Genomic DNA, 18,354 nt, shown 5'->3' with positions numbered 1-18,354 from the left:
CTATAGACCCTTTTAGAGAGTATAAACAAAGACAGGTGTGGCTCATTAGAAAACGCTCTGGTACACTAAATAGAATGGAGCCTTAATTAGTATCCTTGGTAACACCTGTCTTTGTTTATACTCTCTGAAAGGGTCTATAGTTTTAGGAGTAGGTTTGTTACCTTTAATTGTCGGTGCAATTTTTAGAACAGTGGAGCAGAGCCACGAACTGCTCAGAGATACGGAAGCTGATGGGATTTCTTGGTTTCCCTCATCAAACTCATCAAATACACAATCCAACAACTCCAAAACTCTCTCGTGGACAAGTTGTGACCTGCACATTCACCACGCTATGAGATAATAATGGAACGTTACGGGACAGAGTTGTTACGGGAAAGAGTTGTTTTCAAGGTAAATTATCTCATAGCGTGGTGAATGTGCAGGTCACAACTTGTCCACGAGAGTGTTTTGGAGTTGTTGGATTGTGTATTTGATGAGTTTGATGAGGGAAACCAAGGAATCCCATTAGCCTCCGTAGCGTAGCTCTGAGCAGCTCGCGGCTCTGCTCCGCCGTCTTGCACCGACAATTTAAGGTAACAAACCTACTCCTAAAACTATAGGGATTATGGCAATGGGCCAATTTGCCAAAATGTTGAACTATCCCTTTAACAAATTTAAACAATTCATTTGTATCAGAGGAAGTCATTAAGTTAACGATTGCTTAGAAGAAAACTTGTTCTGTATGAGCAAAAAGACTTGATCATTTTCTTGTCATTTGCCTTCATCTGACAGTCTCTGTGACTACAGCCTGTGCTGATGACTCACTTCATAAAATGTAATTACTCAAGACCTTGTCCTCTTCACTTGTTTCTTTTCTGCAAATATGCAGTGCAGTCTGAATATCACTTTCAGATGAGGTTTATGTAGAACTAGACTTTAACTATAAAGTCTTAAACCTTTCTCGCTCTCACACAAGGTCAGGCTGTGGACATTTAACTTAGTTTTGAGAAGAAGGAAATCACCTGCCTTTAGGGGCAGTTTAGTTCTTTTAAACTGACATTGACCTCCAGTGTTTCCTGCTCTTCTCTATGCCGTGTAGCTAGTTGTGGCTCCGTCCACACACCAGATCTCAGATCCAGGCTCCATTTTGAAATCCCAGCGGATGTTTTAATGGCATTATATCTAAATGAATTAAGCACTGGTATACTGGGTACATTTTCTGTTGTAGTGCAGCCATTTTTCTTTCCACTCCAGATAAGAGTGGTGCTCTTCCTCATCCTGTGCCACTGCGTTTGTGTGCTGCAATGCTGCAGTTGTTTTTTGGTTTTTTTTCTGCCATCTCTTTCAGGTCAAACCATTTTATCTTTACCTCTGCCAGAGTTCTTATTAGAGGTGACACAGTGTTCACAGCACTTATCACCTGCTCCCCCCACGCTGTCTTTTTGGTGTGTGTGTCTTTCTTGGCCCAGCCCCTTGTGAAAGTGCCAAATAAAACATTTTGGTTCCACTGAACCTCGTTCAGTACCACCTCCGCTGTGATTTATGGCAGTTTCTGTGAAATTATATTCTATTCACACACACAAGCAGGTAGATGTAGAGCAGCTAGAATATTCATCATTATATAGCACACACACAGGTGAGCCCACAGCATGCATACCTGATTAATATCAACCTCATAGTGGTTATAGGCAGTTCATGGCACAGATATAGAACTTATCCTTTTCATGTGTTTGGTTTGCTACAGGTGAGGACGATTGCATGAATCTTTAACATCTAGCAGTCTATTGTATAGTATTGTTATTAATATCCCAGCCACATGGAGGCCATGCAACCACAAAGACTTCAATATTAAATTGATATTTGAAATACTAGCCTAGATAACTCAAACTATAGCTACCACAATAAACCAAACACACACATCATTATATAACACATTTTTTTGTTCTCACATAAACTCTTGAAACACATTACTTTTATTCTCTTGCACCAGTTTTTTCCAATTCATTTTATACACAATACATATATATACATACAAAAACAAATAAATAAAATTAAAAAAAACAGACAGACAGTATGCCAATTCATACTCACACTTCATTCAGGTGAAGCAATATACTATTGGATGTACATTCAGAGAAAAAAAAGGTGCATTAACTCATTGAGTGCCAGCCCTTTTATAAAATGGTCAGTGCCATGTGCCAGCGTTTCGGGGCATTTTGAGTAATATTTTAAGACCAAGAGAATATGTTGTATTATGACTCTGAAAACACAAAATAGCTCAAAGGAAAGAGGAGACTCTCTATTTAACTAGGGAAAAACCATTTGTTTGTACCTTGTTCCATTCTTAATTTATCTTAAGTTGAATAGAGCCTGGTTGCACCAAAAATACCACTTTTTTTCTAGAAAGCTGAGAAAAATGCATTTTTGTGAAAGAGAGTCTCTCAAGACAAACAGTGATTTATCCGTTTTAATTTTGGCTTCAGAAACATGTAAGACATCTGAAAATTTCATTTCACATGTTTTTTCATTGTACAAAAAAAAAAAAAACTAAAATACAACAAGTAGGAGTCCTACTATGCAGAGTGATGCCAGCTCTCCTACTTCTCCTCCTGCAGTTGCTGCCCCCTCACCCTCTCCTAACCCCCTCCTCCCCCCTCCCCTCCCCCCCTCTCTGCCCCTCCCCTCTCCTACTTCTCCTCCTGCTGCTTCCCCTCGTCTCTGAAGGAGGGAGGGAGACGTCGTGGCGTCTTCAGCCTCTGTGCTGGACGCGGCCGCGGCAGCGACGCACCGCGCTTATCTCTCGGTTCGTCGTCACGACGTCGGTTTACAGCAGCTGGTGAAACTGACTCCGCGATCCGCTTTCGCTTCGGCATTTCGGTGCTGATCATCTAGATGAGTTTACCTTTCCTGCCTCCTCCGATCACTTCATGCTGGAGCTATGCTAATAGCATCCGTGGCTAAGCTTTCCTCCAGCTCCACGTTACACTTGTTCCAGGCTCTGCCCGTCGTTTTCCTCTAGAAATAGAAACTTTTCCCAACTTTTTTATCTCTGTACCGATCGCACTCGGCTTCTCCTTCCTCTTCACTTCTTGCTCTGATCTACAGTCTTCTTCGTTCTACACATCCCAGAAGCCCCAAAATTACTCACAGTGTGCGCAACAGCGTCCCCATTTACCAGCCGCAGAAAAGTGCATTTGACGTATATATACGTCAATGGCACTCAAGCGTTGGATTTTGATTGACGTATATATACGTCAATGGCACTCAATGAGTTAAGGTCCACAAACAAACACACCTGGACACACACAAAAACAAAGACAATTCACTGTTTTCAAAAAAGGACCTGCACTTTGAATTCATTATACATGTCCATTTAAAAAAAAAGGGGTTTATTTCCTAAAAGCATTTTCACCATTTACAAAGCTTTTCTTATGGTCACATAGTCACACACAATTCAGTTCACTTCAGTTTTATTTAATGTCCCAATGGTCAATTTGGTTTGCAGCTCATAGAATCACATAGAAAAAAAGCATTAAAACACAGAAACACATAATGACACAGAAACACCATCCATCCATCCATAGACAACTCCAATATATCTGAGAGTGATAATAAAAACACCATTCCTACTCTTATTAGTCTCATAGTTAATGCTTCTGGACGTCATATGGGACCTATTATCAGTGACGGCTGGTATCAATGGGCTAGTGGGGCTAAGCCCTCCCTGCATTACACAACAAAAGATGAGGAAAAAATATTACATATAGCCTATATTATATTCTCTAAATAACATACAAAAGATTGTTCTAAGTCTTAGTAAAATCGGAACTGGCAACAATATTAAATAGTTTAAAAAAAAACACAGGATATCTCTAAATGGGCTAATTTTAATCAGCCCCAGCTCACCGAGTCTGCTCTCATTCATTTTCCGACTGTGGATGATTGACAGGTGCCATGTCCCGCCCTCGCCATTTACCGACTGTTTGGGCTAATTTCATTCAGCCCACAGGCCGATCGGTTCTGACCAATCAGCAGCGGGCTGACGCAGGGTCACTGATTGACAGGCGTCATGTCCCGCCCCCTTCATTTACTTGTCATTGGGGCTAATTTAATTTAGCCCAACACCGCTGTTTTCAGACCAATGACAGGAACCGGAGGGAAAGTTGTGTTGTTGTGGGAGGGAGAAGACAGGAAACAGCGGCACTAGGCGCTAGCATCACAGGTAGCAGCATACTTTACTGCTATAAACTGTCTTTGCTAACATGAACGAAGTGGAGAATCTAGTTTCTAAACTCACCGGGAGCACCATGACATGGCGATAACAGACCAGAAAGGCCGTCGATATGAGCTGCATATCGTCTTCTTTTTTTTTTTTAATTGAGCAATATCGTCGTGTGTGTGTGTGTGTAGGTGTGTGTAGGTGTTTGTGTGTGCGTACGTGTGCGTGCGTGCGTGCGTGCGTGCGTGCGTGAGTGAGAGATAGAGAGAGAGTGTGTGTGTGTATGTGTGAGATAACCAGGTGAAGTTTTTTTTTTTTTTTTTGGACTAGACCCTTCTACTTAATGCAGTGTGTAGGCCTAGTTAGTTGCTATACTTTTGTGAGATGGGATAACCCTAACTTTTACCCTGTTAACCATTTAATGGGTATAATTTATTTATTAGCCCACCCAACTAATTTGACCACCAGCCGCCACTGCCTATTATACATTACATTTTATTAATTGTGTGTGTTTTGAGCAGTCACGTGATGTTGGATGACAGTGATGGCTGTAAAAAAGGAGAGATACAGTACCGTAATAACAAATGATAAAACAGTGAGAGCTGCAGCCTGAGCTATGAAACATGGAGGGTGACAAACAGGAGAGAGATGAGAAGGAAAAAGGAGCATCTTTACCAGTTCACACTGTGAAACTTCTGTACCACTTCCCTGGTGTCTCTCAGCATCTCTCCAGCTGTATGTCACTTGACTCCTCTCCTTCCTGTGTCTCTGTCTCTCTGCTGTCTCAGGCTTCTTCTTCCATATCACTCCTTGTTCCTTCCATCTCTGCCATTTAAACCTCTTCCAGTGCGTCTCTGTCATTCTGCCTTTTCTTCGCTGTGTCTGTCAGCCGACGGTATCGCTCTCATCTCTCTTCTTTCTCTCTGTACCTCTCATCACTGCTCCTCACCTCCTCTTTCTGCTGTGTCACCCTCTTTCCTCCCCTCCTCCCCCCCTGTCATTTAACTTCTGTGCTCCGATTGTTATCACTCTCTGCTCCGTCTCTTCCGCTACCCCTCTCTTCCTCTCTTTTCCATTCATTCTCCTCTCTTGCTGCCTCTCTGTTTCTATACTCACCCTCTCACCCCCTCTCTCTGGGTGTCATTGCTCCCCACTGGAGCCTGGCAATAGAAATGACTAATGGGAGATTATTGCTGACATCAAGACAAAGCAGAACACGGCTGAGCTCCCTCCACACACACACACACACACACACACACACACACACACACACACACACACACACACACACACACACACACACACACACACACACACACACACACACACACACACACACACACACACACATCTTGTCCAGGCGCAATTGCTTGAATTACAGGTAACGTCTTTCCTGTGCAGTGGGTCCTACTGTTTACATCTTGATGAGTAGACCACATACTGATTTAATTCAATTTCTCTAGAGCCTATGTACTGCACTGAATGATACTTTTTTATTAGGGTGTATATCTTATGACCTTACAATGTTTTGGGGGAAAAAAGTAGTTATATTCCTGGTACCTTTTTTTTATTTCCATAAGTATGTTGTGTTTATTTGTATGTTATTCCTCCTTAGACCTTACCGTTATGGCAGCATCCACAGCCAGAGTCCTCCAGACACCCTCTGGTATCTGTAGTCCCCTAAATCCCTGAACTCTGATCTGAGTTATTGACCCAAAAACTCAAAACTCAAACTCAACCTTTTCACAAGTTGGGACACAGACCTTATCCCCAAGTCGACAAGCCACTACCAATAAACTTGTCATTTTTATTAAATATATCCTAAGAGATCTCTGACAGATACATATTAAGGTTACCCAATGAGACAGATCTGCGGTGATATATGGTGCAAGAGTAGTTATCTGTAGTAGCAGCAGTCATAGTCCAAACTGGTTGGATTTAGAAAAAGAATAAATATCCAAAGCACTCTATGTGAACAGTTAAAAAGCCTTTATTGCTATGGCTTGGTGATTTTAACCTTTAAGAGCTACGCGTTTCGGCTACACGCCAATTTGTCAGGGAGTCAGACAGTTTTCAAAATGGGAGAGACCACCTTATAAGTCTTCCAACCACCAATCAGGAGCATAGGTGGATGCTCCTGATTGGTGGTTCGGCGTGTAGCCGAAACGCATAGGAGTCTCTTAAAGGTTAACATGACCAAGCCATAGCAATAAAGGCTTTTTAACTGTTCACAGAGAGTGCCTTGGATATTTCTTCTTTTTCTACTAGCATTTGCCTCATCCAAAGAGCACCTCAAAGAAAAAATAATGATCCATGAAGCGCTTGTTTTTCTTTTTATGATTATTTTTGTGTGCGTGAATGATGTTTGTCACTTGTTTTGTTATGATTATGAATGAGAATGTTGGAAAATAAAAAAATATAAATCTAAAAAAAAAAAAAAAAAAAAAAAAAAGAGAGAATGAAAAAATTATGAGTTTTTAACCCTGTTGGGTTTCTCTTACATTTTAATGTATCATCAGATTATTAATAGCATTTTAACTTAGACAAAGAAATGTGCAAAAGTTCCAGAAAGGTAAGAATAGCTTTAACACCAGTTAGCGAGACAACGTGCTAAAGTCATCATAGCTCCAGCCTTTTTGGTCCTGATACACAATGATAATATAGCCATTAGCCATCTGTTTTGGCTTGCTAAAGTTGGCTAACAGTTAACCAGTTAACAGATCGTAATGTCATTGAGTTTAAATGTGTCACATTGACTGAACACCTGAGGCACTGCAGATCACATAGACAACTTAACATTGTACTTCTGTCGGTGGAAAAAGGTTTTACTCATTTAACTGCCTTGCTGTTCACATGTCACGAACACACCCAGACAAAGGGATCAGAAAAACTTGGAACCAGAGTGTGTCTGTGCAGTTGAACTGGCCTCTAACATTTAATATTCTCCCTCTCAGCACAGTCAGCTGAGGCAGACGGCCACCCACCCCCAGCCTGCTTCTGCTTCTGTGTTAATGGTCTCAATAACATGTGGTTTCTCTTGATTTGGTGTCGTATCAATAAAAATTGACTTGACTAATTTAGTAACAGTAGGATAATGTGATGGAATTAATGTTGAACTGCTGAAACTGAAGAGCATCTGTGCACATACTGAATTGCAAATGACCACCTCAAGATGAATTATCATGGCTGGTCAGTTTGCTCAATGTAATACATAACTGAAAAACAAACAAACAACAACTATTTTAAATTGACTAATTGACACATTACAACAGTGACAACAAAAAAAACCCAACAACAACAACCCCGCCCCCATGCCATCGCTGTAAATATTGCATGAAAGTTATTCTGTTGAAAACATTTATCTTTTATATTCCATTTTGTACAGGCTGTGTGCCACACAGCATTTGATTTTATTACCATGAAAATTAGTGATAATTGGCCCATTAGCTTAATGTTATTGTGGTTATTTCAATCAGTGCTTCAGTATGAGGGAGAAAAAAAAAGCGTGATAACCGAGCCAGAGGAGTATAGGACTGTTCATTTGTTGCTTTCTGCTGATGGACAAATATCACAACACTGACTATTATAGTGAAGCCTCAGACGATTCATGATGAAACTACAATTTGTTATTTAGTTTGAGAATGATTGAACTCCCCTGCAGCCTTAATGCACAAACCCACACAAACAGCAAAACACCATTATCACCTTTACCCACCTGATCCATACCCATGCTCTCTCCATCTCAGTTCAGAGACATGTGAATAATAAATAAATGTGAAATAGAGTGTCTTTCACTTTGCCGTGGCTGTATCGCTACTTGCGTTCTTAATTTATTGTCCTTGGAAAGCAAATGCCCTATCTGCATCTCAGATTCTATTTGCCAAATGGATGGCAGATCACCTTCGTGTCAGCGCACACAGTAACTTCACAGTTTATGATTTCCTCCGCGGGTAACAGACGTATTCCTGGTGCAGGTATTCTAATAATCACCGCTCCTGAAATCGTCATAGCCTGCATTGTGTTTTACTTCAGCTATCATTAACATTTAGATGCTCCATATTTATCAACCGGCGCGTCTTGGCCTGACAAGTGACTTGACAGAAGACTCATCCCACATCAACCTGTGCGCCCACAGCGTCTGTTATGAATACTGATGGAGCAGTGGATGAGTAGGTGAAGGAGATTCAGTACGTGGTTGAATTTGAGCGAATGGTCCTTATAAGTAATCATGTGTCCCGATATTGGATGAGTTGTTCTCCAGTCTTACAGACGTCCTCTCTGACTCACCGGTGTCTCACCTCAGTATTGGTTATAATATAGACATTGTTTCTATGTGCCATATTTAAGCAGACAAATGTATAGTAGATGGATGATATACATTCTGAACATGCTCGGAGCAAAACTGATGAAGTGACAGATGCAACAGTCATTGGTCATAATGAGTATTTTGCAGACAGGCAAGCAGCAGTTCAGGCCTTGTCTACATGGAAATATAGCTTTCACAAAATGCCCTTTTTCTTGCTCGTTCTTAAAAAAATGTAAATTTCAAGTAATGCATACGAAAGCACTGAAAATGACTCCAAAAGCGCTGTAGATAGATAAATAGTACATCTGCCAGGCCTGTGTGTGGTGCTGTAACACTGACGCACAAATACATCAAAAACGGTGAAGAAGACTTTGAACATGCATGCTGTATACAAACTCCAAACATTGTAAATCAACTCAAAACTGTGAGTCCGATCAGTCCAAACATAATGGATGTGTTTCAGTCACGGTATCCGCGAGATGCAACAGTAGTGCGCCGCTGTTGTTGTTGTTGTTGTTGTTGTTGTAGCTAGTTGTGTCCAGCAGTGTGGCTCATGTTAGAAGTTAAAGAGGTGGGGCTACGACAAAATTTGTTTCACAAAAGAGACATTTTGTTTGTCTACACGAAAACGCTGTGGTGTCGTGTTGAGATTAGTCTGGGACCCGATTTTAAAAAATGCTATTTTAGGGTTCACAAAACGGTGTTTCCATGTGCAAGAAACACAGGAACATTAGAAAAAAGTTTGTGGATACTCCTTTCTACGATCCCTTAGGTTTACAGCAACTGTTCCATCATGAGGTGAGATGGAGACCAGCGGTGAGACACTTAGGTCGTACTGCAGGAGAGGACAGATGGAGCTGGGTGTCCTAATCACCTTGGTAAGAAATAAACCTGTGAGAGAATAGGTGGTGTATTGAGAACAGAACAGAGCACACGACCTTGAGATGCTCACAGACGAAAGCAACACTTACACTTATGGTACTTCAATCGCTCTGTCACATGGGACTCACGTCAGAGTAGTTGAGTGCGGGGCGTTTAGAATGGCAGGAGGATTTGATGGTTCACCACATCGGAGGGTTTCGACAGGTCCAACAAGTTGAGGAACGATGACTGTATAGCCGCTTTCCCACTAAAATTAGTGGGTCGATGGGGGTTTTTTAAACGCAGGTCGACCCACTAACAATCGGCATTTGGCCCCTTTCCCATTGACCAAAATGAGCCGAGTCAGACAGCATGAACCAGTTGCCCCGCTTTCATCCACGGTGCGAGAAACACCGTGTCATGCCACAGCCGCCCGCCACAGAGTGTTGAGGTCCGTCCGCCGAGGCAGACGAGGCGTCTGGCTGACCTGCGGAGCACCAGGACCGCAGAGGACAGCGAGTCTGCCGCGGCCGTCATGACGGACGTCCGTGGCACAACACATCAGTTAAACAGACTGTCGCTTCTTTTTTTCCAATCTTTTTTGGTCAGTGTTGTCTGATCTTTTGATCCCAGCCTCGAATGAGAGAAGAGCTTTGTTTTGGTACGTGATATGAGATGCGACCGGCGCGATGATGTGGCGTCACGTAACGCTCAACGTCGTCACGTAAATTAGCGGGTTGCAAGCCAATCGGAGCAGAGCAAATTTGAGGCGATTTTAACCCGCGTTGCTTGCCGAGTCATTTGACGCGGGTCGACGCGGGTCTGTGCGCCTTTCCCACTGCCACCAAAAGCCAATTGTTAGTGGGTTTAAACTGATTTTTTGGCCAGTGGGAAAGGGGTATAAGCGTGACTTCTCACTGAGCCCAGGATTTTTGTTGAAGACAACTGTGTGGTTCCACTCTGGAAACTAAAAACAGCTTTTACTTTTTCATTATAAACACACTTTAAACACATTGATATTAGTGCAATAATGATAATCTGAGATAATATGAAAAACAAACAAACAAAAACCTTATTATAACATTCTTGTTTCTCATGTCCTAACATGTGATAGGCTGATTTAAATAACCATGCAATTACGTGTTAATTTACACATTGATTTCATAGTTATTTTGCACTTCTCTTTATGTTATATGTAAATAAATATACACATGAGTGTCTTATGACATAAACAAGTACGTTTTATTATGCAGGGTCATTTTCAGCACAAGTGTCACCATTTGCAGCTCACTGTAGCAGTAGAAGAGGTAGACGCAGAAGAAGAGGAAGAAGAAGATTGTGAGTCCCATGGCGACTGGGCCTAATTGAAATGAATTCTGACTAAAGCAGTGACTTTAATGACATTTTGAATCCAGGACTGGAGTAATGACATGGACAGGCCCTGAGGGGGAGCATCACTTTAAAAAGCCCAAGTGAGGGGGTGGGAGGAAAAAGAGACATAAGGAGAGGAGAAGAAGAATAGAGGAGGGGGAAAGAGTGACAAAAAGAGAGAGGTTGGAGAGATTAAGTTTGGGGGAGGGAGTATTTATTAAGAAAGCCAGGGGAGACTGAGAAAGCCAGAGAGACACAAATAAAGACAGAGACAGACAGATGGAGACAGAAGAGTTTACAAGAGGAGAGGGTGAGAGAAGGAGACTTTAAAAAGAGACCCAGAGAGAGAAGAGTTTTTTTCTTCTTCTTTTCATCAGGCTGTCAAGCTGTTTCTCTTTTTAGCTCATTTCCCAGACTGCAAGACACTGTCGATAGGTCAACCTTATGAAGTCGCTATCTGAGACTCAGTCAAACCAACCGAGGCCTCGCCACCACAAAATATGGTAAAACTCTGTTCTATGATTAAATATTAATCAACTCATGACATATTTATGAGGCTAAAATCTAATATTGCCTCTCTTTAAAGGAATTATATGATGCCTTTCAAAGAATGAAAGACTTTGTATTCACGAATCAGATCATCAATTCAACAGTTTTTTTTAAAAGAAGTCCAATTAAAAGGAGGATACTACATCTCTACTGATGAGAGTGTTATGGTGATATGAGTGAGTATATGAGGAGTGATGCTGCCTATACGTCATCTATGGAGCCCTGATAGCTGAAGGCACTGCTACTTGAGAAAACTCAAACTGCAAATTGCAAATTCAGAAAAGATCTTTGTCAATTTCATAACACATGCACTGAACACACACACACACACACACACACACACACACACACACACACACACACACACACACACACACACACACACACACACACACACACACACACACACACACACACACACACCACATGCTAATAAACAAATATACTGCACATCCAGTCCTGTAGGACCTATAGGTTCCAGATCGCGCCAGTCTCGTTTGACATAATTTGCATGTACACATGGTAAATTTAGCCTAAGGCAATGTTTGCATAATGACACTGGGTTTTCTCTGCATTAACTCAGTCAAGAAAAGGAAAAAACAAACAAACACTGGTGTTGTGGCTAAGGAATAGAAAGAACTGAACAAACTACATAATTTAGGTCCATGTCTGTCACCCCAGCCAAGGACACACAGAGTTTATAGCTGTTGCTTTTAGCATGATCAAGTGTCCAAATAAGAACAGCTTTATTAAAAAAGTTACATAGAAACAAATTATCAATCAGTCCTTTAATTTATAATAATATAATAATAATACACTGTATTTATATAGCACCTTTCAAAACAAGGGTTACATGGTGCTTTACAAAATACAATATCATTGAGACAATACAGCAAAAATGAAGAAAACATCATACAAAAGACAGTGAACAAGCATAAGCTCAAATAATATAAATAGATAAAACAATATAAACAATTTATAGTGTGCTCTGTGCTGCTAGTCAAAGAGTCTCATGATGTGTGTGCTGCTCCTGTATGTAAACAGTATGTATCATTTCCCACAGGACTGTCCTGGGTAAGTAAATTATTAATCACCATTGTGTAGGACCTACTGTATGGATCTTTTGACTGAATAACAGAATCATGTGAAAACAGTAAATACAGGGGGAGCAGGTCCAAACTGGGGTCTCCCACATTCATTTGGTTGCAATCTGTGCTGCTGGATGCCATTACATCCTACACACCGGACCTGTAAAATCATGTTCACACTAAATGGCATATTAGCATTCTGCTTAATGTAGTGTTTTTTTCTCCCTGTTCTGTCCTTGTGCAATGTTTTGCACACAGTTTAAAAGCAGTGAATTCCACATGTCGGTAGGATATCACAGAGCAAAGCATGGCTGTCAGTGTCCTCAGCAGAAGGAGGATGCTGCAATTCAGGGCCACAGCTCTGCAAACCTCGATTGTAGAACAGCATGGAGGGCATGCAGTACAGTAGAGCCCCAGATATGACACTGGCAACATCTAACTCTGATTTCTTCGTGATTGGACCTTTAAAAGTAAAATTAACTGCTGTAACACATTAATCTAAACTCATTTAACACACTTTAAATGACTATTAACTCTATGAATGACTGACCACCATTATAAATCAGCAACAACTTTTTATTGAATGTACAGCGCTTACTGCACATCATTATTTTCATCTTGAGTGATTTAATTTAATACCCCGGTACACAGGGACTTCATTCCACTGGGAAAGTTACCTGATAAATAATAAGATCAATGGGACGTTAATGAGACGTAGAGGGAGGTCTAAGAAAATGAAAGTGAAATGGTGAAAAGATACAAAAAGAAGCCGTTACCATTTAAATGGTCTCTTCAAACGTGTGGAAAATACCACAAATTAAATGCGACAGTGTGCACTTTATCCTCATAATGATCATGTCATTTCACATTAAACATAATATGAATATGCCGCCAAAACATGAAACACAGTGTTGCTGTCCAAATTGAATGCAAATTCAACACAAGATGTGCTCTTGGTGTACAATGTAATGTGTTATACACAGGCAGAATGCAGTCACAGATACACAGGCTGGAATCCCTTAAGAAGAAAGATAAATTCTACCTCCAAACACAGTGTCAGAATGAATTTAAATGTGTACGATTGGTCAACAAAGTCAAATTCAAATCGAATCCTTGGATCCACAGTTTCCCGCACACATTGCCAGTGGGTGGTTATTTTTAACAGCAGGGGGCATTTTAGAGTGCACGCTCCCTTAATTCCTCATCACCCTAAAACAGGACGTGGATCTTAAATTTAGGCTTTGGATTAAATATAAAGTATTATTTTGATTTTGATCATTGGTGTATCAGCTCTGAAAAAAAACACCATTTAAAAAACCAAGGATCTGAATTTTCATCATCAGAGGAGAAATGTGGGTTTTCCATGGATCAGTAAATAATGCCATTAAATCTATACAGCTGGTAATGTAGATATTCAAGATCCATAATTCAGTTTTTTTTATGCTGCAGCAGCAACATTTTGAAAAGAGAAAATAAAATCTACAAAATAATCAAACCACAACATTTTAAATTCAGTGCTGATTTAATTACCCCGGAGTTTCACAAAAATAAAATAAAGTAACATTGATCAATTCTACTTGAAACTCAAGAAAAAAACACTATTTTATTTCTTCTGGAATATGTTTTTCACTAATTTTATGCTGTTAAAAGATAAATCCTGGGACAAAGTAAAACTCTGTCTGTTCCATGAAATCCCATAATAACTAGAGTATTTGAGCCAAAACGTCCATAAAATACCTTATAACAGAAAATGTCCTCTTTATTTGTCTAACCTACCAAACATTTGACACATTCAGTAGTTCATTGTATAATAACAGTAACAACGAACAAGCATCTTAATGCTAAAGCCTGTCTATTTATTCTCCCTGTAACCACAGCTGTCAACCTGCTGCAGTCTGAACACATCCTGCTGGCTATTTGATCTCTGTTCTCTTTATCAACGCTTTTCTTTGCCAACTTTGAGGACATCAGCTTTATGATGATAAACAACTGTGTCTCCTTGAGATGATGTTTTCACGCTATTAAAGGAAATGTATTAGTCTGACTCATCAGATGTAGCCTGTTGGTATAAACCTGCCATCGGGCGCATATTCCAGATGGCATTCTCATCCCTCTCAGCTTCCCCTGCCTGTTTACCACTGTCAACATCCCCTTCACTACAGGGAACAAGCAAACAACCATGATCTGGATCCTGCCATCAATAGTTAACATATGTCTTTGTGTTTTTTTAGTCATTTCCTTTGTGAGGAATCATTTTAATGACAGAACTCTGCATTATGCAAATGTTCCCAAATAGTGAAGACCTCAACACATTTTTACAGGAGCACTGTCACTGCACCCTTAGCTCAAGATGATTGTGATCGGTTTTAGGAAATGCAAACATGCCAGAGTGGGTTTGAATTATGTGCCCCTTCTTTCTTCTTCTTATATTATAGCAGAATGGTAATGGGTGGAGATGGAATTTCATTTATTGACACATGCGTGGCCCTGTATAAATATTAATATGTGAGCCAGGAGCGTCTCTAGACATTTTTGATAGGGGTGGCCCAAATGGGGCAATGGCTTATGGTGGGGTTGCATGAGCATGAGTGCCTGCATGCACACATTATGTACTCATGTATGCATGTGCACATGTACACACACACCCACACAGGTTTTAGCCATACCCAGTTTTGTCTGCAAAACCCATTACTAACCGAAGCGCCACGCCACGAAAATCGCGCGCCAGCCGCGGCCCTCCTGTTCACATCAGACGCTTATTTCTACGTGCCGGTCGACAAGCGCTTCTCCCCCACAGCTGTGTGTGTGTGTATGTGTGTAGCCTCTCTCGCGCTCTGTTTAGATTAATAAACACAAATACTGTAGGCTACAAACATACACACTTTGGCCTCTGGTATTTGTCATCATTCTATTTTGGAAATTGCTTTTATTTTGAAAATTGACCGGAGTGTCTCGTGTTTCTTTGTGTGAATTCTTGCCAGAATTGTCACAATCGCTCACGGCTCGCACACAAAATAGATCAGGTGCCGAAACGATCGCTGCACAGCGCGAGCCGGCCACGGAGCATTGCGGTGCATCGCGTCTGATCTGAACTACACTATCGGTTGATAAGGGCGCCGAAAGGAAGCCGGCAATCGGATTTCAGGGGTGGCCAGTGCCACTCAAGACCACTCCCTGAACACACCACTGGTGATGTATGTTTGTATGCTTTTATATCTTACACATAAGGCCATGTCCATTTTAAAGATATGTTTTGTAGATACGAGTCGGGTCCAAAAGACCACCCAGACCTAATCCCAATCCAGAGACCACCCAAATTGGGAACAAATACATTTTTAGAAACAGAAGAAATAATAGTAAAAAAGAAAAGGGAAAATATAAGCATACAAGAATTAGTCATTATTAATTATTATCATAAGAATTATGGTTTCTTGTTAACTGCAAACGTATTGTCACAAAATCTGATATCATGTTAATTTTATCACAGCTATTTTCTAATATATGTAATGTAATATTACAAACAAAATGTATATAGGGACCTATCTTTACATCATATACTATACTCTACAGTGCTATGGAGGACCTTATTTGACAGCAAGTTACACAGGGACCCTGATGAAGCACTGTGCACATGCACTTGTGAACGTCCTCAGACTGTTTTTCCTTTGGCTAAATGTTTCCAAACTCGTGCAGATGGTTAGTCAGAGGGACTGCTGTGTCCCCGTCCCCCACAATAGAGAAATCCTCTGAAGTTGACAGGTCACACAGAGACGACACGGTGCTTCAGTATTAATAGTCAGTCTTGTCTTTTATGGGGCAAAGAGAGAAGACAAGGAAGGCCCCCTATTCAAGTAGTAATTGCTCACAGTTAATCATTGGTGCCTGCGTGTCATGAGACTGGGCAAATTTTGCTTTGGGGGGAAATTAGAGTGTGATTGTACAATAGCGGTCGCCACAAAAGTCAGGCGTCAAATTAAAGATAAGAGAAAGTGGTATGGGGATTTTATTGCACTAGATTCATTAGATTTCATAGTTTGACACAGAAACCAATGCACCTGGGAAGGCAATTTCAAGAGCTTTGGTTAAAGGGGAATACTGCTTAATTTCTGAATTCCCACCTCGTTGGCAGCTGCCATTTGTTTCCCCCTTTGCTCTTTAATTGATATCTGAACATTATTCCCCCCTTCCCTCCTGAACCCAAAATGCCTCATAGCTGCAGATGTGAAGTTTCCCTTCTGGGGGAAATTGGGATGGGATCATCCAGTGGAGGTTGCACAGAAGTCAGGTGTCAGACAGACGATGGAGAAAAGTAGCTGGTGCGCTCTGTGGGGAATGTAATGCATTCAATTACACAATTTAACGCAGGAAATGAGAGAACGGCAGACAAATGAGAATGTGAGAGTCACAGATAATTTGGGCTATTTCCGAGCTTGGTTCCATTTTCACATCCTTGTCTATCACAGCTAACGAGACAATGAACACAGAAGAAATCAAGAGCAAACACTCCAAGCATGACTTTTTTTTTTTTTTTTTTAATATGATGACACTGTGCGAACTCTGTCACAGCACATGCTAGATCTTTAACACAATGGAAATCAGAACAAAGATCATCAGCCCATCTCACTGCGACTTCCGGCTGTTTCTAGATGATGTGCTTTATAATGAAACTCCCTGTCAGGTAACACTGCTGTATTTGTGATGGAACCCTGCCAAGCGCCATTTACAGTGACACCGACACCATTTAAAATGTATTCAAAAACACAGCACATTGGAAAACAAATATAAACTTCAACCAACATGTTACAACAAATACATGTTACTACTGGTGATGCTTTAATGGTCCGATTTCATAATCTGAGGCTGAAAAACTTCCTTCAGAGCCACAGTGGAAAGCACTGAACATGTTTCTTTCTGTGGACAGCCTGTCCATTCATCTACACTAATCATGGAAAATGAGCCATGGGAAATTTGGTGCTTCTTCATAGAGAATATACAGAGAGTTTTTGGCCAAAGTTTCTTATTGTGATGATTGAGGTGCTTAATTGCCTAGCATAATTAATGGGTATTAAATGAGAAAACAACAAAAAAACTCTGTGGCATTCACAAAAACAGCTTGTATCAAACCATTTCTCCGCAGATCACTATGCTCACAGATCCTAAAACACTGTTTAATTTGTCTATTTGTCCACATAAAGGGTTAGCATTAGGGTAAAAGTGGAGTTACAATACAGGTTGAGATATTATTATTATATTTTTTTTTTAAGTATATTTTTTGGGCTTTTCATGCCTTTATTTGATAGGACAGTTGAGAGAGACAGGGAATGGGGAGGCAGAGAGAGGGGGAATGACACGCAGGATAGGATAGGAATAGAACCGGGGCCACCTGCAGTGAGGACTATAGCCTCAACACGCGGGTGCTCTACCAACTGAGCTAAACACCGCCCCCAGGTTGAGATATTTTTATTACATTGAATGGAAAATACACATTCCTGAAGTCCAATTTTACAAAAAACAGAAAAAAAATTGAATTTTACTGCATCCATGACATGCAGAATTCTCCACAAGAGCAGGACAAACACTCACAGTCTCAGAGGGCTACATACTATAAATTGAGCCAGCTGGTATCCAAAACAATAAACCTTGTATTTAAGTCCAGTGGTTCTCTCAGAAGGTGACATGGTGAACCATTATGCAATCAATTATTCAGTCTCTTAATAACAGTTTTATAGTCCAAAAATGTCTGTGGTCAAACAACCAAACCACTTGACAAAGCAACTATCCATTGAGAAAGCCAATCTTGTATTAAGTCAGTCTTATGGCAACAATTATTACAAGTGCAACAATATGAATATTATAATATAATTGTTGTATTATATTGCATTAAGTGGGGACAGAAAATGAAAATGACTCATCATCATGGGATCTGTGAAGAGATTGTACATGCTCATATTGTCTGACAGCTCAAGTATCTTGTACTGTAT

The sequence above is a fragment of the Trachurus trachurus genome (genome assembly GCF_905171665.1).
Source record: "Trachurus trachurus genome assembly, chromosome: 10".
Classification (NCBI taxonomy): Eukaryota; Metazoa; Chordata; class Actinopteri; order Carangiformes; family Carangidae; genus Trachurus; species Trachurus trachurus.
This window is presented reverse-complemented; position numbering follows the sequence as displayed.